The sequence below is a fragment of the Sciurus vulgaris genome, assembly GCF_902686455.1.
Source record: "Sciurus vulgaris genome assembly, chromosome: 10".
In the NCBI taxonomy this organism is placed as follows: Eukaryota; Metazoa; Chordata; class Mammalia; order Rodentia; family Sciuridae; genus Sciurus; species Sciurus vulgaris.
The window spans coordinates 84214935-84241184 of record NC_136470.1 but is presented as its reverse complement, the minus strand read 5'-3'; positions in this window follow the sequence as shown (position 1 = coordinate 84241184).

The window sequence follows — 26250 nt, the reverse complement described above, 5'->3', positions numbered from 1 at the left end:
AGTAAATCAGTATAATTTTGATTGACATTAGGTATTCTTTTACCTTTTGTATGTGTGTTCAATTGTTCATTTCATGGGTTTAAGACAGGTATCCTAGGCAGACACTGAGGATTATTCCTGTCTCCTTAACACACACACACAAATATATATATGGAGATAGCATTGCAACAATCTTACTATCAGTAGATTATTTTGATGGTTAACCTAGGCAATGCCATGGCAGCTAACATTTATTAAGTAATGAACATAGTTTTAGAATTTTGTCCTTTTGGTCAAGCAAGACTTGATTTAGACATATTGAAATACTTAACATAAGGGCCAAATCTAGTGGATAAAAGTCCCAGGAAATTAAAAGATGGTTTTCTAAACTTAGAAACATTCTCTTAGTTTATCTCTAAAGTAGCTTCCTTGATAATAATTTTGATAATAATTACCAGTTGGGGACATAATACCACTGGGTACGAAGCAACAGGTAGTGATTTTTTCCAACATGTGACTGATACACTGGTGCCATGTCATGGAGCATGAACCTCCAGAGCCATTTGGAAGCTAGTGCACAAGTTTATAAAAGGAAAATACTGCACCAGGCACTGCTGGCCACACAGAGAATTGAACTTAGAATGCTTACATAATTAATTGTTCTAATCCATTCAACTAACCATCTAGCTTCATTACAATGACTTTGTCTATTAGAGATGAGAAAGGACCTCAAGTACCTCTCTAACCAAGGTCTTCATTTTTCGGATAGGAATCTTGGTATGAGAGAGTAAAAGTGACTGCTCATGAGCCAGAGATCAGTAAAAGAGGTAGAACTAGAATCTAGTTCTCTCAGCTCCTAGCCACTCTATCATCAAAACTTACAAATAATGTCAAGGTACAGAGAGTGAGTTTTTCTTCATGTAAAAATGAACTTCCTTCAAGTCACAATTTCCAAATCTTTGCTAACACTTGTGTGCTCAAGTTCAATTATTTAATGACTTAAGAACCACTTTGCATTCCTTAAGTGAAAGACACTGCAAAAAGCTATTTAAAATGGCTTTGAAACCAAGGACACTGTTCTTGCCTTGGGTCAGTCTCTGGTTGGGATGTGTTGACCAATACAAATTTCAGTGCATGAATTTCAGGATTTTATCCTGTAACTTTAGATGCTTTGGTGCCTTAGCCATTAGAGATACAAACTGTACAGTCTCCTACCTCAGTTTCCTACTTGGATACCGGGCTTAATAATATCAGGGCATGGGTCCTGCTGAACCCTGATGAAACAAGATATGAAATCAAGTGCAGCCTTTTTGTCTGGGGGTGGCACAGTGAGGATTTTTGCAACAAATAACATGTCTAAAGCAGGATTTGAGAGAGGCAGACTGATAGGTGTTAATCTCTGCCCCCCCCCCCCGTCGCTCCCCCCCCCCACGCTTGATAGAATTTTAAGGAAACCAAGCCCTGTCATGCACATAAATCAGATAAGTTCAGTCTCAAATGTGCATTGGAGTCTGCTGGAAAGTTCGTTAGAACACAGAATCCAGATTCCAATTCCAGACTTTCTCATCTAGTAAAGTAGAATGGGACCAGAAAATCTGCACTTTTGTCAGTTTCCTTGGTGATGCTCATGCTGCTGATCAGGGTGTTGCATTTTAAAAGTTACTGGTTTACATCTTGTCATGTTGATTCACACAGCTGATATCCAACCACACAAAACTGATACTCAGTAATCTGAATGGAATATGAAGAATTCTGGAAGCTCTCTCTGTAATAAGCTTTCTGGGAGAAGACTTTAGCTTTTTCCTTTGGGTCAACTTGGGTCCTTAATAATCTGGCCAGTATTTGGGGAGGCATTTGATATTCTGGTTTTAATGTAAACACTTCCCACCTGTCCCAAGTATGTGTATCCCTTTCCAAAAGCCTCAACATTTCTGACATTGGCGGAAGCCTAATCTTTTCTCTCCTCCCCTTCTCACTCTCTCCCTCTCTCTTGGCCAGCATCTGTTCTTTTCACAGCTGTGGTTGTTTCACTCTGTCTGCTTCTCTCCTTTCTCATACCCAACCTCTTACCCTCCCCCCATTAAGATCAAAATACTTTGTTTTTATTTATTTACTCCACAGCTGTCAGTGTTGTGTCTGGGTCACTGTAGTGCAGCTTGCAAGGAAATGTGATCCATGAAGAGTCCTTAAAACTGCAGATACTTGTAGTCACCAAAGTACACACAGTTATTAACACACACCTTCCTTGCTCTCCAGGTTGGTGTGCAGATGGCTGGCTCAGTGCTCTGTGTGGGGCTGACCCCAGGAGGAATGAACCCTAATGGTCTTTAGAATTTACACTGGGCCATTTAAAGATATTGACAAATTTTGAGTATTTAAAACTTGAGCACCAGAAAAGGAGGCAGAATCATTCAGTGGAAAGAGCTCTAAATTAAGAGTAAAGAAAATGAAGTTCTAATTCCAGCTCTGCTACTAATAAGCCAAGTGACCTTGAACAGCGTACACAAACACTCTCTCAATCTCTAATTCTTCTCTTTCTTTCTTGTTTCACATGAATTCTTAATTGAAAGTAGCAGACTTGATGATTTCCAATATTGTGTCCTCAGAGGAGGTTAGTTTTACAATTATAAAAACTTCCTTGAAAGTGTAGGTCCCACATGGTGGTGTGATGTATTATGCATAGTGATTTCAGGATGGGTTATGGGATGACTTCAAGTGTACTAGGGTAACTGTAACACTGGAAAGCATAGTATTTTCAGGTAAAGAAACTAGGACAGTGAAAGAAACTAATAAATCATTCAATGAAGATTTATGCAGTAAATAACATGTCTAAAGAAAATTTGAGAGAGGCAGTCTGATAAGCATTAATTCTACCAATGATAGAAAAGTCACGAAACTGCAGTAGATACAGAGGAAAGGAAATCAATATGAAAAAAAGAATTACTGTGAAACAGAATGAAAGTGTCTAGACCCTGTATGTCTTAGCAATCTTCTTTCCTCATGTTCATGTTCTGAGTGAAACCAAACTTAGGAAAAATAGCAGAGAATCATGTAGATATTGGTAAGGGAAGTGATGTAATATATGAAATTACTATACTGTTTGGTGAAAGTTTTAATTCAGTCACATTGATTGCTCACACTACTAGGTAATCTGTCTGGGAAGTTGTTAGTGTTACATAGGTTATAAAGAAAAAAAGTCCTTCTTAACACCTGAGGTGCTTTCCAGTAAGTCTAATTTGTATTTCTCTCCTCGATGACTCAACATTTTTCATTACTAAATGATGGTCACTAAAAAAAATGAAAAATTGTATTTAATAATTAATCAATCACTTTAAAAAGACAAAGTACAGTTTGTAATGCATAATTAAACCATCAATTTGATTTGATCAATACAATAACCATGAGGTGGCGAAGTAATCATTGTCATTCTCTTTCTTCACATCACTTTTCCTAGAATCAAGAATGATGATAGAGTTGGCTAAATTCCCACATAATGTGGTTAAATCACCAAAATGCAGATCTTCATTTCCCTTACTTAACTTAAAACTTTTGATATGTCCAGGTACTGGGACTTACCTGGATGTGTGAAGAAAAAGAGATGATTTTGTCCTAAAAGACAGGCTCACTGGTGAAAGTCAAGTATCTTACTGAATGGGGCAACCTTGAGTTCCAGGTATTATGGTAAGAGTACTTAAAGACTGTGTTAGGAACACAGAGTGCAAACTTGAGGAAAGGAAATTAAACAAGCTTTTCTAACCTCCAAGTTATGTGAGGTTCCTGTCTGACAAATACTTAAACTGCATTTTATATAATTCTATTTACTTATTTATTTTTTGGCACTGGGGATTGAACCCAGGGGCACTTACTGCTGAGTTACATCCCCAGAACTTTTTATTTTTAGACAGGGTTTCACTAAGTTCCTTCAAATTTGCAATCCCCTGTCTCAGCCCCCCAAGTTGCTAGGATTATAGGCATGTGTCACTGTGCCTGGCTATAATTCTGTTTCTTAATGCAGTTCCATATCTAGGATGCATACTAACAAGAATTTCTTATGTGGAATAAAAGCATCCTAGAAATACTGCCCATTCTTTAAAGCAAGATAATGCATCCCTTAAATTACAAACCAAACATATATGTATATAAATATATACATATTCATATATATAAATGTATACGTCTCCATGGACATCTGAAAATATGGTTTAGAAAATATTTTGCCAAAAAATAAGTAAGAAAGTAGGCTGTTTGGGCAGTCTGTGCAATAAGATGCTGGTTTAAAGTGAGCCAGTCTCGTTTCCTTCACAGGGCTTTCAGGACATTATAGTAACTCTTAAATAGGAAGACTTCCCCCAAAGCATAGTCCTTTCTTACCCTTTCTTTTATATTCTCCATATTGGTGAGTTCCCAGACTAAAACTTCTTCTGTGACTATAGGTCCTTTCAACAGGCCAACATGATAGTTAATGATAGTTAATTTTATGTGTCAACCTGACTGGATCTTTGAGTAGCCAGCTATTATCAAACATCATTCTGTATGGTTCTGTGAGGGTAGTTTTGGATGACATTAACATTTAAATAAATAGACTGAGTAAAAGAGATTTCCCTTCTCATCCAAGGAGTTGAAGGTCTGAATGGAATATAAAAGATGATCCTCCCTCAGTTAAGTGGAATTTGACCTGCTAAAGTTCCTGGAGCTGGGAAATGGACTTTTTCCTGCTTCAGACTTACACTGAAACACTGGTCCTTCCTAAATCCTGAACCTGCATCATATCTCCGAGGTCTCTAGCTTGCCAGCACAACCTGCCAGCCTCCGTAACTTTTATGAACCAATTCGTTATTATAAATATATTTATTTATTACTTATATACCTATGTATATACTTGCTATTGGTTCTGTTTTGCTGGAGAACCCTGACTACTGCAGGATTTTTATTAATTTTTATATTGACTTTCAAGTGTTTGACTCTTTTTTAAACTAATAAACTACACTTATTATTCTAGAATATTAGAACATAATTTAATATTCTGAAACAGTAATGACTATACTCCAGATTACATAAAGGTATTTTTTTAGATGATATAGAGTATAGTCATTCGCAAAATAAATCAATATGCCTAGTTAACATTTCCTCATGAATTTCTTTCTATGAAAGACATGCTCTAAAAGTAATATGATGAAAAAAATCTTTCAGCAAACATACATGTAAAATTCCTTCAATAAATATTTATTGAAAATAGCTAGGCTGGGTAAATTAGTAGAGCTCTCATGTGGACTAGGTAATGATTTAATTAAATCCTTTCATTTTATAGAAGTCCAGTAATTATCATAACTTGCTCAAATAATTCATAGTCAGGATTACACTAAAATATTATGTTGTTGATGTTCATCTTTATAGGCTCCCTTCTTGTAACTGACCTAAGGTGAATGGAAGTTTCCAGCACATTAATTTTCCAAATCATCTTTATTTCACCACAAATATGATTCAATCATAAGTTCATCTGAGTGTTCTAATTTACCAGATACCATGCCAATTTCTTCTGAAGTAAATAATTCCTGGAAACTTCAGTCACATATTTGCAAAATTCCTAAACAATTGACAGCATTAGAAGATAGTACAAAGAACCTTGGTTTGTAAGCTCATGAGGAATTCTACAAATAATTTTCTGGTTATGAAGCCTATTTAGAGATTTCAATTATTTTCTGACTTGCAGATTCGACAATTTTAATTTGGTATTATATAAATATTCAGGATTATAATGACAAGATCTGTACCACACAAATTTTGATTTTTATCTTGTTCATCGATTTATGTATTTCATATTGAATTTTTACTTTTTATGTTTACATATTTATACAGTCTCATCAAGGTATAGTGGTTTTGGATCTTGTTTACAAAATGATAAGTGCCCTGTTTTTTTTTTTTTTTTAAAGTATGTGCAAAGACAGTTTAATTCATGGGAAGTCATTCCAATGAATATAATAGACCCTAAGCACCTCTGTACTTTTGTTTATGGAAATGACAGAATTTTCACTTTGGGTGAAATCAGCTCAGCACACAGTGAAAGGAATTTGGTGGCCCAAGCCACCTTTGGAAAGCAGACTAAAAATTCTTCTTAAGTGGCCTCAGGTTGGAATGGATTGCTTAGTGAATTCTTTCCATCTCCAATTCTCATGATTCTGCAATAACTACTTCCTGAACATAAAAATAGGCTGTTAGCAGGGCAGTGGAATGGTGGCTCCCTTCCACACTAAGAAAGAAAGTTCTCTGAGAGGTGAGAAGCTCAAGGAGCTGAAGAGGGCGGATTCCCAATCAGGTTCCCTGTTCAACTCAAAGGTTACACCAACTAACTTTATTTTCCCCAATCACTTAACTTTTGAAAGGTTGATGTGACCAAGAATAGTGAGATATCATAGACACATTCTTGGAAATGAAAGGTATTCTAAAAATATAGATATCATTGACCTGGCATCCATAGGCTCTTACTCCATCTTTTCTTCATCCCACCCCCACCCTGCTATCTATCTTCAGTAAAAGTAGCATCCAAATATAAAGTAGATGGGTCGTGTCCCATTCCATGGGATCTTGAAATATCTGTACTTAGAAGAGGATAAAGCTAAAGCTGTGTTTTAAGTGACCTAAACTAGGACACCAACAGCAGCTGCTCTTATTTCCAGCTGGATCCCTCAGCCTGGCAGTGAAAATGGCAAAGTAAGAGTTACGTTGACAAATTCTCATTTCCAGGCATTTGGAGATCAACTGTACATATTGCTTAGGGCAAAAAGCTGACAAGTTCAAAACAAAACAGAGGACAAGAATCAGAACAATAATAAAAGTTATTCAACCTAATTCCTTTTGAAAAGAAAATAATTCATTTAAAAGTGTGAATTTTACTCATAGTGCAATTTATAATATTCAAAATGGCACAACTTTTATATTTTTCTATAAATAATATAACTCAATTGCTTTTGAATTTATTAGTTGTTCAAGATTCAGGATGAGTATATGGGTATTCAAAACTTTTCAGGTATATTTTGATGACTGTGTTCAAAAAGTGGGATTTATGTGTAGAGGCTTGGTCTAGAGTGTCAGCCCTGAAATAACGGTTTGACTTAGTAGTTAGAGAAAAGCTCATGGTTTTCTTATTTTTCGTACTTACCATTGAATTGAGATTCTACCTTATATCAGGCATTGTGTTAAAAATCTTCTTAACTGTTTCATTAAGGCCATATATAACTTTATGAAGTAAGGCATTATCAGTCATTTTATAAATAGAGGAAGAAAGTCTTAGAGAAATTATATTAACTAAGTTTACTCAAGTAGGAAGTGGTAGATCAGAGTCAAACTTAATCTCACTATACTATAAACCTATATTGTAAAATTCTACATTGACATTTTTCTTCCTCAACCCTGGTACTTCCTTTCACTATTATGGTATCTGGTCAAACTAGGTAAATACAAATTTAGTAATTAAGAAAACAGATTAACAAAGTAGGATGAATGAAAAAATCTATTCTTCAAGCTCTTGAACTTTAAAAATCCAATACTTAGAGACAGTCAAAAACTAAATGTTTTTACTTTAATTCTATCTCCTCTTCCTCCTGGCACACAGTTAAACATACTGTCTACCCTGCTTTACAGTTAAATGTAGCCGTGGAATATGAGTGAAGTGGTATGCTCCATATCCATGTCTGCCGCATTAAAAAATAAACACCTCCCACATGGGATAATCCATGGTCCATTCCACTTCCTGCTAGCTGACTGGAATGAAAGGTCCTACATAACTGACATAAAAGGCCTATACTCAACATGGTGAAGCCACAAAAAGTAAAGATCCTGGATTCCCAAGGATTCTCCATACAATGGTATGGAGAAGAGTCACTGTTCAGAGAACCAGTAGTATTGATTTTAACATAGAAATAAGTTTCTATTATGTTAAGACAGTTCAATATAAGGTTTATGTGTCATTTAGGTGGCAATGGAAAGGAATTTGAAGAACAGATTTATGAGGCTATCATATATATGGAAGTCCATTATTCTTAAAAACCTATAGGCCAATGACCTGGTTTCTTCAAGGAAAGGTTTTGGACAGTGAAGGCGGTTGATGAAAACATTACCTATGGATGAAAATAGGCTTATAATACATATTAATGAACAGTATTAAATTATTTTTCATTGAATCTCAATTCAAACAAATTATTTGAATAGCAAAATATTCATTAAATATTCAAGAAAGTGTAAAACGTGAATATCAAGTAGATATTTGATAATATTAAGAAATTGCTGGTTTTCTGTGATAATTATACTGTACTGTGTTTCTTAAAAGAATCCTTATCATTTAGAGATTACTTAAATGTTTACAAATAGAATCATAAAATGTATGGTAACAACATAGATAGAGAATGGATGATAGCATCAATTAAACAAAATTAGATTTTTCATTGTTGAAAATGGGAGATGAGTACATTTGGGTTCATTTTACTTTCTCTATTTTGTATTTGTTTTCAGTTTTCTAGAATCAAATATTTGACAAAGTAAAATATTTCCTAGGTTCAGGAGAGAACTAGACCCCAAAGCAATGAATATATAGATATTGTGAAACCTTGAAAAAGTTACCTTGATACTTTTAGCACTGCAACCAAAACCTTGGGGGAGAAAATCAAATCCTCATATAGATTAATGGAATCAGAGAGTCAAAAGACTTGTACCTTCTTTGCCAAGAAGCAAAACCTAGTGTGAAACTAACCTGCATGTTTGATGCAAATGAGGCCTTAGCCTTACAGTTTTGTATGGCCCAATGTGGTTCAGAAGCAGGAAAAGGGGGCAGTGGGGACAAAGAGAACCTGTTGACTGTGGAAGTGAAGGAGGACTGAGCAATCACCTGTGAGGACTGAGGGACATGAATTAGATTCACAGTGGAGATTTCAGTGGATAGTTAGATGGCAGCAGAGAACCGGAGTCTTCCTGTTGCCTTGAAATAAAAAAAAAAAAATCCTTTGAAATTAGCATGAAAATCTAGGAAAATAAATAGAACCCTAAAGTGATCAAGAATAAGATTCCATTACCTGGTACAATGGGGATGCAGCATATATACATACATATATATATATATATATATATATATATATATATATATATTAGGTTGAATTATGAAAGTAAAGAAAATTAAATTTTTTTCCACCTGTACATTTGAACAATTCATAGACACTACAATTACAGTGCTTCTCAAAAACCCAGTGATTATTTCCACCACATTTAAGTACACAAGTTGAAGCTCTAAACACATCCCTGTTTTCTTTCTTTTTCCTCTTCATTACCTTCACCTCAGTCTTTTAACACAGCTAAATATTTAAACTTTTGGAAAAAGAAACTTTCTGGTAGATTAAAAACTCTGGGTTGGAGACTGGGTTCTACTATTAAATATTTACATGACTTAAGAAAATAATTTGTTTCTTTGAATCTCAGCTTTTCCTCTGTGAAATGAAGTTTTGATTCTAGATCTATGCTCAAATTGTTTCTTTGAGTGGGTTTTTGTTGTCCTCCAGGGTTCTAAGAATGTCAGTTACTTATGTTGTATTTAGGTTAGCTCTACCTCACTCCTCTTATCCATGGCGAAGGGGATGGGGTTTGGGTAAACTTCAGGTAGCAACAATCCCTCTATAGGTTTATTATAAATGGATTATGAAGACAAGTCATTTCAGAGCCACTCTTAGGGAGTGCTAACCTCAACCCAGTGTTCCCCACAGCATCTATAGGAGCTCAGGGGAATACAGGTCAACTGACACCTTACCCCCAGCATAGTGACTCATAAGACTCCAGTGATCTGCAGCAGCTCAGGTGAAGGTTTCTGTGCTTCCCATTAGCCATCCACAGAGAGCCTGCATTCACAGGCCCCACAGTTGCAAGCAACCACTGAGCCCTTAGGATGCTATAAACAAGCCTCAGCAGAGGGAAGTGGGTGTTCACCAGTCCACAACAGCCAGTGACAACCCTGAACCCTGTGCTCTATACCCGCCTCAACCAACAGAGATAACCAACAGAAGCAGCACCTCATCTGCAGACTTGGGTCTCTGGACTGACTAAGAAGCATCAGCTGGTGAGAGAACTGTTGGAATCAGGGAAGTAGCTCCTGTGCCCCGGAACCTCAGAGGGTTCACAGTTGTGAGTCCCAGAGTCACCAGTTAACTCAATTCTCATTGAGACTCATGGACCCACAGAAGGCATTTCCTGGGGAAAAGCCCAATCAATCAGTGGAGAACCTCATACATATGCAAGGTATTACACCCCACAAAGGGTCTTATGAGGATCTTCCCACAGAAACCAGCCACTTCCCAGTGCATCCAGATACAAGCCCACCACCCTGTGACCAGTGCACTCCAGAAGGGGCAGCAGCACTGCATCTTTTATGGGTCACTCAGTTTTACTTCAACCAGACTATAGTACCTCTACCTTAGACTGCCACACCCCCCACACTCTGAAATATACTTGGGGGAACCCACATTGGATTCAATGACATTGGATACACAAAACTTTTCTTCAGAACAGCACACAAGACTGCATCGCGTAACAGGGAGCGGCCTGACTGCTATGTCACAGACAATTAGGGACTGTCTCTTCTAACCCACCCAAAAGTTAGTAGTTACCTGCACACACTGAAAATCAGAGGGTACCTCTTAGAATTGTGAGCAGTACTTCTACACTCAGAGAAACAGAGGTAAAGATGACCTTTTTAAGATGTGGGCATCTTCTAAAGGTCCCAAATCCTGATGAATTCCACATAAGAAAGACTCTGTAAGGTATCTCCCCACCTCAAGTAGCTCAGAATGTAATATAAATAGCTCTAATGCCAATTTTGATCATACAGATATTACTTTTCATATCAGACCCTTATTGTTCTATATTGTAGTTCTCAGGCCAATTGATCATATTTCTTCTAATGTTTCAAAGCATTAACTGGAATCGTTTATTAAATCTGGTTTACTAGCTCAGGTTTACACTTGCTCCTCTTAATCTCTCTTCCCTCTTGCATTGCCTACTCTTGTTTCAAATTCCCACCCCCATTTTTCTTATTTATTATCTTAGTTGTATTACTTTTCTCTTTTCTTTTTGCTTTCCTTTCTTATTTGTCTGCTAATTTTTTTCTCTTTTCCACTTTTTATCTCCTAAGTAACTTAATAATAAATTTACTATTTTTAATAACCAACTTTTCGATTAACTAAATTAGTCCAATTTTATACTTAGAGGAATCATGGAGAACATGTTCAGTAAGTTTTTTCTAAGGCTTATTAGTACATGGATTTACTCTAAAGTTATTGCTGCTAACAGGGTTTAGTATCTTTTCTAAAAATGGGGATGATACTGGACATAGCAGAGGATACACAATGAGTGGAATATCAACACGTGAATACTTACCCAACCTGAGGCTCATAAGAGAGAGAGGATCAGTAAGTAGGCACTTTTATACAAGTAGAAAAGATAATCAACCCAGCACATGGGTAGACTTACAAACAATAAGAAAAAGCAAGTGAACAGGCCACCCAAACAGCACACGCACTTCAACAACTGATCCCATTGACATCACAGTGGAGGAAATTTCAGATGAAGAATTCAGAAAGTTCACAGTTAAAATGTACAATGAACTGAAATACTATATAAGGAATAAACTAAGACAGAAAATACAGGAAGTATAAGAACATTTCAATAGCGAGAGATTCTTAAAAAGAATAAAACTTAATAAATCAAATAAAAATTCAATGGAAAATATCACCAATAAATTAGACCACATAGAAGACAGATTTTTATGTCTTGAAAAGAAAGTATATAATATGGAAAATAAAGTCAGAAGTAAACAAAAGATGTTTAGAGACCATGACCAGAATAATCAAGGAATTTCACATAGCATTGAGATGAAATATAAGAATCAGTGGCATACAAGAAGGAACTTAAATACAAACTTAAGGAATGCACAACCTTTTAAATAATATCAGAAAATTTTCAAAACCTTAGGAATGAGATGGAAACAAAAATACAAAAGCATTTAGAACTCTGAATACAATAAATCCAAAAATATGTTCTATAAGACATGTTATAATTAAAATGTCTAATACATAGAACAAGGATAGATTTTTTTTAATTTTTAATTTTATTTGTTCTAATTAGTTATACATGACAATAGAATGCATTTACACATTTTGTTAGATAAATGGAGTGTAATCTTCCATTTTTTCTGATTTACATATTGCAGAATCACATTGGTCAAGCAGTCATACATATAAATGAAGAAATGAATATGTCTGTTTCCTCTAAGGATAGATTTTTAAAAGATATAAAAGAAAAATTGTAGGTCACATTTAGAGTTAAGTCCATTTAAATTTCGGTGATCTCTTAGCCAAGACACTATAAGCCAGGAGGATTTAGAATAATATATAGCAAAACCCTGAAAGATAATGGGTACCAACCAAGTTTGCTATATCCAGCAAAGCTATGCTTCAGAATTAAAAGTAAAATAGAAATATTCCATGATAATCAGAAACTAAAAGAATTCATAGCCACTAAACTAGCATTACAAAGCATATTTAATGAAGCTGGGCATGGTGACCAACACTTGTCACTCCAGTGCCTCAGATCACAAATTAGAGGACAGCCTCACAAACTTTGTGAGACCCTAAGCAACTTACTGAGATCCTGTCTCTAACACACACACACACACACACACACACACACACACACACACATACACACACACACACACACACACATATATATAAAGAGGAACTCAGTTTCTAATATATATATACATATATATTTACAAATATATATAATACATATATATGTGCATACACACACACACACACACACACACACACACACACATATATATATGTCACCCTGAAGTTTAATCCCCAATACCAAATAGAAATAAATAAACAAAACAAAAAACTCAAAAACCCTTAATAAAATATTACATACAAAAGAAATGAAAAAAATTTTAAAGACAGTATATGGATGAAGTTCACTAAAAGAACAGTCTGTTAAAGAAGAATCAAGCCTGAGTTAAACATTAGAAATAAATCAAAAAGACAGTAAATAAAAATTATCTCTCTATAATAATAACTGTAAAAGTTCTAAATTCTCCAATCAAAAGATGTAGATGGGCCAATAGGTTTAAAGAATAAGAACCAACTCTGTTTCTTATAAGATACCTTTCAGAAATGATATACACAAGCTGGAGGCAAAATTATGGAAAAAGTAATACCATAAAAACAAACTGAAAGCTAGTAGAAGTAACTTATCTCACATCTGACAAAGTAGATTTCAAGCAAAAATTATATGACACAAAGGTCACTCAACAATGGTTAAGGAAGTCATCCAACAAGATATAATGATTGCAAGTATTTATACCTCAAACAATATATACCTACATACATAAAACAAACTCAACTTAATATAAACACTGAAGTAGACCTTAGTACAATAATACTAGATAATTTTAACACAGCTCTCTTACCAATACATATATCATCCAAACTAATAAAAGACTCTTCAGAACTAAAAAATACTAGTAATCCAATGAACCTGAGACATCCATCAAACATTTCATCCATCAACAACTGAATTCACTTTTTTTAGTTGGAAGTAGAACCTTCTCTGAAATAGACCACATTTTAGGACACAAAACATGTCTTAGAAAATATAAAAAAGAGAGAGATAATGCCTTGCATTCTGTCAGAGCATAATGGAATAAAATTAGCTAGAAATCAATCAGAAGATAAGAAACTGAGACCTTTTTAACGTATGGAGATTGAATAATAAACTTTTAAAGAAGGAATGGATTATAGAAAAAAATCAGGGGAAAAAATTAGAAGCAAATGAGAATAGAAATACAACATATAAAAATCTCTGAGACAATATAAAGGCAGTTCTAAGAGCAAAACTAAAAGCATTGAGTGACTATATTCAAAACAAAATCGAAAACAAACAAACAAAAAAATCCCAAATAAATATATAATGATGCCCTAAAGACCCTAGAAATGAAAGATCAAACTGATTTCAAAATCAGTAGAAGGCAGAAAATAATTAAGATCAGAGCCAAAACTAATAAAATTGAGGAAGAACTGCAAAGAAATCAATGCAACAAAGATTTAGTTTAAAAAGATAAACATCTTGATGAACCCTAATTCGATCTAACCAAAAGAGAAATGATTCCCAAATGAACAAAAGTAGAGATAAAAAAGGAATTTTCACCATAGACATTTCTGTAATCCCATGGATCATTAGGAACTATTTTCAAAATTTATACTCCAATAAACTGAAAAATCTAGAAACACTGAGAATTTTCTAGACACATATTACCTACCCAATTTGAGCCAAGAGGATATAGAAAAATTTAGTAGACTAATATCAAGATTGATGAGGTCATTAAAAACTTTACAACAAAGAAATCTTCTGGACCAAATGAATTATCAGTCAAATTCTATGGATCTTTAAAGAAGAACTAGCACAAGTCTTCCTCAAATTATTCCATAAAATAGAAAGTGAGGGAACACTCCCAAAATCTTTTTATGAAGCCAGTACCACACTGATACCAAAACCAGACAAAGAAATTTCAAGGAAAGAAAACTACAGACCAATGTTCCTGGTGAACACAGACACAAAAATCCTTAATAAAAGAAATTAGTGAATCACATTTTAAAACACATTAAGAACATGGCACACCATGATCAAGTGGGTTTCGTCCCAGGGATGCAAGTTTGGCTCAATATACACAGGTCAATAAATGCAATTCACCGTATAAATAAAATTAAGGACAAAAATCACATGATCATCTCAATATATGCAGAAAAACGCTTGAACAAAATCCAGCACCCATTTGTGTTAAAAACACTGGAGAAACTAGAGATAGAAGGACATTACCTCAGCAGCATGTCTATATATGACCAAGTCATCATGACACTGAAAGGAGAAACACTGAAGGTATTTCCTCCAAAAATCAGAAACAAGACAAAGATGTCCATTCTCGCCACTACTAGTCAAAACACTTCTTAAAACTCTAACCAGAGGAATCAGGCTGGAGAAGAAAATTAAACTGATACAAATAGGACAAGAAGTAAAATTATCTCTGTCTGCTCATGACATGAGCCTTTATGTAGAAGACCTCCCAAAACAGAAAACAAACAAAGTGCACCAGAAGACTTCTGGAGATGATAAAAAAATTCATCAAACTAGCAGAATACAAGATTGAATACAAGATCCACAATGAAAGTCAATAACTTTTCTATACTCCAAAAATGAGTCTTGAATTTATAGTAGCCTAAAAGTACATAAATAAATAAAATACTCGAGTATAAATCTAACTGAGGAGGTGAAGGACCTCTATGATAAAACTGTAGAACACTGAAGAAAAAAAAAATTAAGAAGATACAAGAAGATGGAAAGACCTCCCATTTTCTTGGACAAGTAGAATAAATATTGTCAAAATGGCCATGTTACCCAAAATGCTCTACAGACTCAATGCAATCCCCATCAAAATACCAAAGGCATTCTTCACAGAAGTAGGAACAAAACAGTCCTAAAATTCATATGGAAAAATAAAAGGCTGAGAAAAACCAAAGCAATTGCAGGGCTGTGCTAGATGCATCAGAATATCTGATATTAAATTACACTAAAGTAACCAAACAGCATGGTATTGTTATCAAAACAGATATGAAGACCAATGGAATAGAGTAAAAGGCATAGAGACAAACCCACATAGACACAGTCATCCGATACTCAACATAGGTGACAAAATATATGTTGGAGAAAAGAGACTTTTTAAGAAACGGTGCTGAGAACACTGAATGTCCTTGTGTAGAAGAATGAAACTAGAGCCCTTCCGCTGGTCCTGTACAAAAGTCAACCAAAGTGGATCCAGGCCTGGGAATTAAACCAGAAACTTTACAACTGCTAGAAGAAAACAGGATCAACACTCCAACATATTGGCACAGGTACCAATTTCCTTAACTAGATCCATAAAGGTCAAGAAATAAAATCAAGAATCAATAAGTGAGATAGCATTAATTTTAAAAGTTTCTTTAAGGGGAAAAATGAAAACAAAAACAAAAACAAAAAAGAGTATGAAGAAAGAACCCACAGTAGAGGAGAAGTTCTCCAGCTACTCCTCCAATAGGCATTCACTATCTGGAATATATAGAGAACTCAAAAAACTTAACACAAATCACCCAGTCAATAAATGGGAAAAGTAATTAAACACATTTCTCAAAGAAATGGTCAACAAACAAATTAAAAAAATGTTCAACATTCCAGTGATCATTGAAATGCAAATCAAAACTACATTGAAATTTCATCTCACTCCAGATAGAATGGCAATCATTAAGAATACAAATAATAATAAATGCTGGCAAGGATGTGGGGGGAAAGGTACACTTATATTTAATTGGTGGTACTGCAAATGAGTAATGCCATTTTGGAAAGCAGTGTGGAGATTCCCCAAAAGAATAGGAACCACCCACTTATCCCACTCCTTGGTATTTATCCAAAAGAATGAAAATCAACATATTCTAGTGCTACAGGCTTACCCCTGTTTGTAGCAGTGTAATTCATAATAGTCAAGTTATGAAACCAATCCAGGTGCCAATCAAAAGATGAATGAATAAGGAAAATGTAGTATACATACACAATGAACTTTTACTCAGTCATAAAGAGGAATAAAATTAAGGCATTTGCTGGCAAATAGATGGAATTGGAGAACATCATGCCAAATGAAGTAAACCAGACTCAGAAAGTTGAAGGTTGAATGTTTTCTTTCATATGCAAAAGCTAAAGTGAAAAATATGATGGGGGCATTCCATGAAAATGTAGATCAGTGGAGTAGAGGGAGGTGTGGAGGGGGAGAGGGGAAGAACACACAAGTGGGGAAACTGGAATGAAATTGGCAAAATTATGCTATGTACATATATGGATAAACTCAGTGAATTCCACTCTTATGCATATCTATAAAACACCAATTGAAAAAGCAATATATAAATAGAAGAAAGAACAGTACAATAGAGAGAGGAACAGGGAAAGGAGGAGAAGACAGACAAGGAATTGAAATGGGGATTGAATTGGAGTAAATTATATTCCAGGCATGTATGAATATGACATAATGAATCCCACTATTGTGTTTAACTGTGATGTAACGGTAATGAAAACCCTTTTTTTAATGTTTTTTAATTTTTTAATAAAGAAAGAGTACATTTCCAGGGGAAATAGGATAATTTGAGCTGGGTGTTGTAGTTCAGGTAAAATTTTCTCAAACTTAAGGTGGCAGGAATAGGGAAAGATTTTCCAAAAGAACAAACATTGTCCACAGTATCTGAAAGAAAGTGAATGTAGAGAAATTGAGGTAATCTCTGGTATACTTAGGTGTTCAGAATCATGGAAAAGCTGGGGATTTTATTTCTGGGATTTGGACTTTCTCAGATAGGAGGGGATTGTTTGAGTAATCAGCATAGTAGATAGGGACAGACAGGCAGTGAGGTGAGCTTAGGGGCCAAGTCTCCTAAGTCACAGGTTTAATTAGATCCCTGCTTAGAAAGACTCTGGCATGTTTTGGTATTGCACACCTAAGACTGGGAAAGCTGTGGGAGGGGGTGCTTCCTCTAAGTCTCTAGAAAAACAAATGAAATTCAGGTTGACTTCATTGGAAACATGAAGTTTACAGTTTGAATTCAAGCAGGGACCGAATTAGGACTGGGAAGATGTTGGCTTCAGGCTGGAACTTAGAAATACCATGATAATGTAACTTAAAGTACTTTAAATATTTTAAAGACAACCATTTCCCCACGGGAACATTAAGACAGTGTAAGGACCTGAAATATTCACAAGTTTGCATTTCCACAGTGACAGCAGCAGCTGACAATGTCAATTATGATTTTTCTCTGAGGCCTTATTGTACACTGTCTTACTTTCTTGGCATGTAAGGTTCACACCTTTTCATAATGAAAACCAATAGTCAATTCTAAAAAATGATAACAGGCTCACTAAGTTTTAGGTTTTTGTCAGTTCCCATTTGTGTTGTATATGCCCTTGTATCTGGATGGTACTTACAAGTAACTATTTATCCAGGGGAATCGTTTATGTCAAAAAATAGAAAAACAAATTACATTTGTATGCCTTTCTATGAAAGCAGTTGATCTTATAAAAATGTCTTCAATATGGAGTTATTTGAAATAATCTGTAAGCCTTTAAGAGCTTCAGCTTTGGAATCTAATACCTAGGTTTTAATTCTATTTCTAGTACTTTCTCTCTCTGAGACGTGGGCAATCTTTTAAATTCTCTGCACCTCACTTCTTTTATCTATAATATGGAAGTAATAATCGCCACTATCTCACTGAGGTGTTTTGAGGCTTAAATTAATTATCCTATGTACAGAACTTAGAATGCTACCTGGCAGACAGTAAGCATCACTAAAGTGGTAGCTGTGGCTATAATAATGATGTTAATCATTACTATGCATTAGTTAATTTAAGTCCATGAACCAATGTTCTTTTCCTGCCTTTCATGCCCCAACTACTTAAGTACCTGCTGTTCCCAACTAAGGAAGGCACAATTCTCATCAAACAACCTCCCTCGCTTAATCTCTTGTTGAGATTGCCTCAACCTTTGAAGTTTGGATCCTGTGACATTTCATTTGTATAGTCTTCTCACCCAAACCCTCTCCTAGAAACCCATGGCAGAAGAAACTAGTTACTCTTCTGTGCTCCCGCCATGCTTCCCCATTGCATTATCATTAACTGATTTCAGCTTATTAATGTAACCTTCTGGAGCATAAAACATTGTGTTTTGGTCTTTTTCTGTATTGAGACTTAGATAGTGTCCTTTTCCAAATAAATACTGTACATATACTATCGAATTATTACTTGCATGATGATTGTGCATGTTGGTGCCAGAAAAAGTAAATTAGTAAAAAATCATGAGAACTCCAAAAAAGACATCACTGAAGTTTACCCAACTACTTAGAAATAAGCATTTTAGTAAATTAATACCACTTGCAATGGAAAGGTTTGACTTGGATAAGGTAGGGACTTTTCAAGAATATTAAATGTCACTTTTATTACAGTTAGTGCCAATGGATGTTTTACTAAGTATGAAAGCAATTATTCCATGGAATAATGGAATTATTCCATTCCTCTCATAATTATCAAAACAAATTCTTATAAAATTGTGAGAATTTATAGTATGACTTCACCACACTTCAAAAACTTTTAGCCCAAGAAGTTTAATTTAGTCCAAACTTTTTAAATCGTACTACATTTATACACATGAAAATGCACATACACACTCCATAAACACCAGAATCACCATCTCACTGATCTAAAGCAATATTCCATGAATTGCCACGGTAAATTATTTATTGATTGATTTGTTTGTTTATTTACCTATCTATTTTGGCACTAGAGATAAAATCAAGAGGTACTTTAGTACTGAGCTGCATCCTCAGACCTTTTTATTTTTGAAATCAGAATCTCACCAAGGTGCTTAGGGCCTTGCTAAATTGCTGAGGCTGGCCTTGAACTTGAGATCCTCCTGCCTTAGTATCCTCAAGTCACTGGGATTACAGACATGTACCACCACACCTGGTCTGGATTCTGGATTCCTGAGGAATATAACAATCTTTCTTATATCCTTGGAAATGCAATGAGAATGGTTATACTGATGAGTCTGAAAATTAAACTACCTTGTGTAACTTTGTAGATATTGACTATAAAATAAAATGCTCATAATTACTTTAGTTCAATGAAATGAAGGAAGGCATCCTCATCATCCTCATCATAATAATGATGATGAATGTGACAGTCTAGTAATGATTGTTTACAATTCTAAGTAAGTTACTAAACCACATACCCTCAAAATATGCATTTCATTAGATGGGTTGGACAAATTCATAACTGTGGGAGATTTTTAAATATACATCTATCAAAAACTGATCTACTAGCCAAATTTTAGCCCTAAATATGAAATATTTGAAGACAGAATTAACTAATGTGCGCTAAATGTTCTTTGCAACTAAATAAGCAATTGGTTACAAAGGAAGCTGCACCAAGTTTTAAAATATCAAGATCATGTAGGCCTTGTTCTTGGCATTTCTAAGTTCTGGATGTTATTAATAAAGTAGAATTATGAACGCAAGTGGAACTAAATTAAAAATAATCTATGTAAGAAACTGTATACCTCCACACTCAACAATAGGGTTATGTTTGCAAGTGAAGAAACATATTCTGAGATAAGTCATAAGTTAGTGAGTACATCACATGCGACTTGAGAAACTACAAAGGAAAAATCATTCCAAAGTACCAAATTTGGAGGAAAGAAATATAAATGTTAAGAGCCCAAAATAAGTAAAACATGAAACAAAACAACAAAATCAAAAGCCAATTTCTGAAGAGTATGAAATTAATAGTAGAGAGATCTCTCTTCAAATTACTCAAGAAAAAGATACCAAAGACAATGAATAAATATGTTGCTCTTCAATAATAAATATTAAATTTAATAATAACAGTAATAATAAACTGATAAACAATAGGAATTAAAATGGGAGATGACTATTATCTAGAAAATGATATGTATAACTCAAGAAAAATAAATATGAACTCAATTAAAGTATAAATATTGAATTGTATATGGAATTTTTTTTAACCAAACTTTCAAGGAATATATATATATATATATATTTTTTTTTTTTTCTTTTTTTCTTGGTACTGGGGATTGAATTCAGGAGAACTTTGCCAACAAGATACATCCCAGCTCTTCTTGTTTATTATTTTGAAAGAGGGTTTTGCTTAATTGCTTAGGGTCTCCCAGGTTAACCTCAAACTTGCAATCCTCCTGCCTCAGCCTCCTGAATTGCTGAGATTGCAGGTATGTACCACCATGCCCAGCTGAAGAAATATATTATGAACACATTACCAGCGTATGTAGAGAAAAGTATTGAATTTATTTTACAAGATAGCTATTACCCCAGTCTCACTAATTAGTAAAATTTATTTGGCACTTCGCTGCATGTCCCACACTATTTTAAGAGGAAGTTGTAAAAGAGGAAATCTTTTGCACTGCAGATAGAAAAACAGTATTTTACAATCATGTTAGGGACACCTAATAAAGCTGAAAATAACGCATTGCTTGACTCATCAATTCTTCTCCTAAATAAGCTTTTGTATTTGTGTCCATAGAGCTGTGAACTGGACTTCTCAATGCAACACCATGTCAGTGAAGACCTATAAACCTCCCAACTCAATCAGAAGAATGTACGCTTAATACTTATAAACACAATCTGCATTTTTCAATATGGTTACTTCTCAAAACTATAACATGTAATTTGTACAGGAAATTAGAGCAGCCTACAGAGAATAGATAATAGTCAAAATAGAGGTTATGTTTCCAGGTATGGTGACACATGCTTACAATCCCAGCAATTTAGGAAGCTGAGGCAGGGGGATTGCAAGTTCTATGCCAGCTTCAGCACCTTAGTAAGACCCTGCAAAATAAAAAATAAAATGGCCTAGAGATGTAGTTCAATGGTTAAGTTCTCCCTGGGTTCAATCCCCAGTACCATAAAACAAAACAACAGCAACAACATAAACTAGAGTTCTGTGTGGGTGGGAAATGGGATTCGAATTAGGGAGAAAAGAATAAGCAGCTTGAATCATATCTGTAATGTTTTATCCCCCCAAAAATAAAGAAGGAAGAAAAAAGCTTAAGGAAAATCATAAAAGAATTGTTCCAGCATCTAGTCAGAAAAGAGACTTTTACGAGGAATAAAAATTCAGACCCAAATCAAACATTGCTCCGCTGACATTCAATTCTGAAAAATGGACCCGTTTCTTCAAGGTAACTAAGGAAATAGGCTGAAATTAAAAAATATCTTACTAGCCAAGATACCATTCATGCATAAAGACAGAACAGGCAGAGACTTTCACACATGGAAGAATGCAGGGAGCACGTCACACACGAGCCCTTTGTGAGACATTTCTTCACAGCACAACCTAGCCAATTAAGTGAGGAATCCAAATGAAGAAGCCAGGAATGAAGACTTTGATTAAAATAAAATAAAAAGACTCAATAAGCAGTGACTGCACCTGAAAACACAACAAGCATCAAATAATGGTGCTCATTATGGTAACAGAACAGAATGCATGTTTTTTAAGTATAACCAATGTAAAACTAATAGAAACAGAGTTAGGAGGAAGGGTGGTAGAGTTAACTGTTAACGATCTCAAATGCACATCTTTTTGGCCAAGTGAGCCACCATTCTGTCTACATTCAAAATATGTAGTTAACTCATGATGACTTCCCTTCATTTCTTAAATTCATATGCTTTATTTTAGAACAGTTTTAAGTTTACAGCAAAATTTAACAGAAAACACAGAGTTTCTAGCACCCCACATCCACCAAACACAAAATCTTTCCACCATCCATGTTTTTCACTAGATAGGTGCATTTTTTTTTTTTTTTATAATTGATGAGCCTACATTGACACATTTTCACCCATAGTTCACAGTTTACATAAGAACTCACTCTTCGTGTTGTACTTCCTTTGGGTTTGCACAAATGGGTAATAACATGTTCGTCACGTGTCACGCAGAATAGTATCAATGCTCTATGAATCCCCTGTGTCCATTTACTCATTCCTTTTTCCCTCTCTACACTTGGCAAAACTGATGATAGTTTTATTTTCTCTGTTTCTAGAATGTCACGTAGTTTGGAATCATGCAATGCATAGTCTTCAGATTGGCTCCTATGACTTAGTAATCTACATTTCAGGTCCTCATGTCCTTTCACATGTAGAGGAGACAAAGGTCTAACTCCATTCTCTTAGGGTCCTAACTAGGTTCAAAAGAATTAAATTGGCATCACATAGATGGACAGGAGCAAAGCATAAGGATTTATTTAATACAAGTTTTGCAGGGCATGGGGGTCCACATAAGGAAATGCAGACTTGAGGAAGCACACAATCTGAGTGAATTAGACAAAGAAGAATAAACTGTAAAAGTAGAATAAGGCAGAAGGTCTTGGGTTAGAGGAGTTAATTGGACAGAAAGGTACTAGGAAAAGAAGGGTAGCTGAGCCAAACTTATTTGTACAGAATCCCTTTGACCTCAACTTTCTTGTGTTTGAGGCCTTTTCTCTTGGAGAGGACATTAGTCATATGCAATTTCATCTGCTGCTTTTAAGAAACAGCAGGAAGGTAGGAGTGATCTTTTTGCATTTGCTGCTTTTAACTTAAGTAGTCCATATGAAATATTAGTATACATTCAACAGATTCATGTGGCTTGATAGCTTTTGTCTTTTTAGTATTGACTAATATTCCACTGTCTGGGTGTACCACCTTTTAAAAATTTATTTATTACTTCTCACCTACTAAAGGATATACTGGGTACTTTCAAGTTTTCACAATTATGAATAAAGTTTCTATAAATATCCATGTAAAGTTTTTGTGTAGACAGGCTTTTTTTTTTTTTTTTTTTTTTTTATTTTAGGGATAAATACCGAAGAGTATGATTCTTGGATCCTGTGATAGGAGTATGATCAGTTTTATAAGAAATGGCCAAGCTGTCTTACCAAGTGCCCGTATCATTTTGCCTTCCCATTTACAACAAATGAAAGTTTCTGCTATTCCTTGTCTTGCCACCATTTTGGGATGTCTGTGTTTTGTATTTCAGTCATTATAATAGGTGCATGGTGATACCTATTTGTTATTTTAATATTCAATTCCCTAGTGACCTATGTGGTTGAAAATCTTTTCTTATGTTTTCTAGCCACCTGCTTATGCTTTTTGATGAGGTCTCCATTCAGTTTTTCCTTCCTACTTCTAATCAGGTTGTTTATTATCCTATTGTTTAGTTTTAAGAGTTCTTAGTGTAGTTTAGAAAAAAGTCCTTCATTAGACATGTCTTTTGCAAATATTTCTATTGCCTATGATTTATATTCTCATTCTCTTGATATTATATTTCTCAGATCAGAGGCTTTTATTTTAATGAGGTCCATTTATCAGTTATTTCTTTCATTGATCATGCCTTTGGTGTTGTATTTAAAAAGTCATTTACATCCCCAAGGTCATCCACATTTCTCCTATATTGTCTGTTATAAATGTTACATTTTATGTTTTGCACTTGAGGTTCTGATCCATTTTGAGTTAATTTTTTGAATTGTGTAAGTTCTGCATTTGGATACTTTTTCTTTTACACGTCAGTGTACAATTATTCCAGGACCATGTGCTGAAAAAACTGAATGTTTGATTGGCTCCTTTTTCAAGGATCAGATGACTCTATTTATGGAACTGTACTCCTGGGTTCTCTTTTCTATTCCATTGATCTGTTTATCTACTTCTTCATCAATATCGCAGTATCATGATTATGGTAGCTGAAGCTGGGTAGTGTCAGTTAAATTGTCCTTTTTCAATATTGAGTTGACTCTTCTGGGTTCTGCATACTGTGTATACATTTTATTATTTATTTATTTATTTATTTTTTGGTGGCCAAATTTCTAGGCCTTCTACTTTTTTATTTATTTTTTATTGTAAACAAATGGGATACATGTTGTTTCTCTGTTTGTACATGGCGTAAAGGCATACCATTTGTGTAATCATAAATTTACATACAACAATGTTGTTTGATTCATTCTGTTATTTTTTCCCTTCCCCCCACCCCTCCCACCCCTCTTTTCCCTCTATATAGTACTTCCTTCCTCCATACTTGCCCCCCTCCCTAACCCTAACTCTAACCCTAACACTAATGCTTCCCTCCTCCCCATTATGTGTCATCCTCCACTTATTAGCGATATCATTGGTCCTTTGGCTTTTTGGGATTGGCTTATCTCACTTAGCATGATATTCTCCAATTTCATCCATTTGCCTGCAAATGCCATAATTTTATTATTCTTTATGGCTGAGTAATATTCCATTGTATATATATACCACAGTTTCTTTATCCACTCATCAATTGAAGGGCATCTAGGTTGGTTCCACAGTCTGGCTATTGTGAATTGAGCAGCTATGAACATTGATGTGGCTGTATCTCTGTAGTATGCTGATTTTAAGTCCTTTGGGTATAGGCCAAGGAGTGGGATAGCTGGGTCAAATGGAGGGTCCATTCCAAGTTTTCTAAGGAATCTCCACACTGCTTTCCAGAGTGGCTGCACTAATTTGCAGCCCCACCAGCAATGTATGAGTGTACCTTTCTCCCCACATCCTCGACAACACCTGTTGTTGCTCGTATTCTTGATAATCGCCATTCTAATTGGGGTGAGATGGAATCTTAGGGTGGTTTTGATTTGCATTTCTCTTATTACTAGAGATGTTGAACATTTTTCCAAATGTTTGTTGATTGCTTGTAGATCTTCTTCTGTGAAGTGTCTATTCATTTCCTTAGCCCATTTGTCGACTGGATTATTTGAATTCTTGGAGTAGAGTTTTTTGAGTTCTTTATAGATTCTGGAGATTAGTGCTCTATCTGAAGTATGAGTGGCAAAGATATTCTCCCACTCTGTAGGCTCTTTCTTCACATTGCTGATAGTTTCCTTTGAAGAGAAAGCTTTTTAGTTTGAATCTATCCCAGTTATTGATTCTTGCTTTTATTTCTTGTGCTATGGGAGTCCTGTTGAGGAAGTCTGGTCCTAAGCCAACATGTTGAAGATCTGGACCTACTTTTTCTTCTATAAGATGCAAGGTCTCTGGTCTGATTCTGAGGTCCTTAATCCATTTTGAGTTTAGTTTTGTGCATGGTGAGAGATATGGGTTTAGTTTCATTCTGTTGCATATGGATATCCAATTCTCCCAGCAACATTTGTTGAAGAGGCTATCTTTTCTCCATTGCATATTTTTGGCCCCTTTGTCTAGTGTGAGAAAATTGTATTTATTTGGGTTTGTGTCCGTGTCCTCTATTCTGTACCATTGATCTACCTGTCTATTTTGGTACCAATACCATGCTGTTTTTGTTACTATTGCTTTGTAGTAGAGTTGAAGATCTGGTATTGCAATACCCCCTGTTTCACTCTTCCTGCTAAAGATTGCTTTAGCTATTCTGGGTTTCTTATTCTTCCAGATGAATTTCATAATTGCTTGCTCTATTTCTGTAAGGTATGTCATTGGGATTTTAATTGGAATTGCATTGAATTTGTATAGCACTTTAGGTAGTATGGCCATTTTGACAATATTAATTCTTCCTATCCAAGAACATGGAAGATCTTTCCATCTTCTAAGGTGTTCTTTAATTTCTTTCTTTAGTGTTGTATAGTTCT